This window comes from Morus notabilis, unplaced genomic scaffold (assembly GCF_000414095.1).
Source record: "Morus notabilis unplaced genomic scaffold, ASM41409v2 Scaffold314, whole genome shotgun sequence".
NCBI lineage: Eukaryota > Viridiplantae > Streptophyta > Magnoliopsida > Rosales > Moraceae > Morus > Morus notabilis.
In genome coordinates, this window is record NW_010360279.1 from 29,471 (window position 1) to 31,659 (window position 2,189).

A 2,189-nucleotide genomic window follows, 5' to 3' on the forward strand; every position below is an offset into this window, starting at 1 on the left:
ACTCAATTAATAATCCAGATTAGGCACACTAATAATCTTAATTACCTTAATGAATCTCAATTAATTCTTCAGGGTGTTACAGCTCCACCCCCCTTAGGCAATTTCGTCCCCGAAATTAAAGCCTACCTCAAAGTGTGAACAGATGCGGATAATGCTCCTGCATCATCGTTTCAAGCTCCCTCCTCAACTCCATGGTGTTGCCATAATACTTCTACTAGAGGAATCTCACAATGACGCAGACTCTTTATTTTCCGGTCAAGAATCTGAACTGGTGCCTCCTCGTACGACGCGTCATACTGTATCAGAACATCAAACCACTGCACTACGGCTTCTGGCTCAGGTTGACATTTCCAAAGCATGGAGACATGAAACACGTCATGTACGTGAGATAATTCAGGCGGTAAGGCCAACCGATAAGCCACTACTCCGATTCGTTGCATGATCAGGAATGGTCCCACATACCTTGGTGCAAGTTTCCCTTTCACACCAAACTGAACGACTCCCTTGCGGGGGGAAACTTTCAACAAGACAAAGTCGCCTTCTTGGAATTCCAAAGGCCTATGCCTTCTGTCAGCATAACTTTTCTGACGACTTTGAGCTGTCAACAGTCATTCTCGAATCACAGCTATCTTCTCATTATTCTCTTGAATGACTTCCGGTCCAGTGCTCAGTCGATCCTCTGGTTCCAACCAACATACAGGTGACCTACAAGGATAACCATACAGAGCTTTGAACGGTGCCATTCCAATACTGGCCTGATAGCTGTTGTTATAAGCAAACTCAGCTAGATGCAGGTATTTCTTCCAGTTCCCGCCAAATTCCAGAATACAAGCACGGAGCATATCCTCCAGAATCTGAATAACCCTTTCAGATTGCCCATCAGTCTGAGGATGAAATGTTGTGCTGAAATTCAAGTCTGTTCCCATGGCTTCCTAGAAACTCCTCCAATACCTTGCATTAAAGCGCGTGTCACGATCTGACGTGATAGACAGTGGCACTCCGTGTAGCCTCACGATGTGCTCCAGGTACAATTCTGAAGAATCTTCCGAGAATACGTTGCACAAAACGGTATGAAATGCGCAGACTTCGTCAACCTATCCACCACCACCCAGATGGCATCGTGCTTCAGCTCGGTTCTCGGTAGCCCCATCAGAAAATCCATAGTGATGTGCTCCCATTTCCATCCCGGGATAGGAAGAGGTTGCAATTCTCCCGCCGGCTTCCGATGCTCAGCTTTAATCCGGAGGCAAGTCACACATTCCGAGACATACTCACGAACGTCCCTTTTCATGCCTCTCCACCAATACTGTCTTTTCAGGTCCTGGTACATCTTTGTACTTCCCAGATGTATGGCATACCTCGATTTGTGTGCCTCTTGCAGAATCGTCTTCTTTACCTCACCCGCCTTAGGAACAGCAAGGCGGTTGCAGAAATTCAAGGCTCCGTCCTCTCAGATTCTCCAATCCTCGAATTGCTCTCCATTCTGGATCTGAATCCAAATCCCTTGGAGGTGTGGATCCTGCCATTGATTCTGCTTAACCTGCTGCACAATGTCTGGTGTAGAGACCAGATTGTACACCATAGCCTGGTTATGATCTTCGTAGAACTGAAGATCGTACTCACTTACCACTTCAGTCCTTTTCCAATCTTCCAAAGCTAGTGACGCCAGAGTCCCCATCGTCTTTCTACTAAGGGCATCAGCCACCACATTAGCTTTTCCAGGATGATACTGCAGAGTGAAGTCGTAGTCTTCCATGTACTCCACCCATCTCCTTTGCCTGAGATTCCAGTCTTTCTGAGTAAACAAGTACTTCAGACTTTTATGGTCAGAAAAGACCTGAAACCTTGCTCCATAAAGATAACATCTCCATATCTTCAGAGCAAATATCACCGCTGCCAGCTCTAAGTCATGAGTGGGGTAATTCTGTTCATGTAGCTTTAGTTGTCAGGATGTGTAAGCTACAACGCATCCACCCTGCATCAACACACAGCCTAGCCCACTCCCCGAGGCGTCAGTATATACCTAATACAGTTCTTCACTGTCAAGAATAGTCAAGACTGGTGCACTTGTCAGTCTGACCTTCAATTCCTAAAAAGCATTTTCACATTCGGCGTCCCATTCGAATCTGACTTCCTTCCTCGTCAACCGAGTCATCGGTGCAGCGATGCTCGAGAAGTCCTTCACAAAA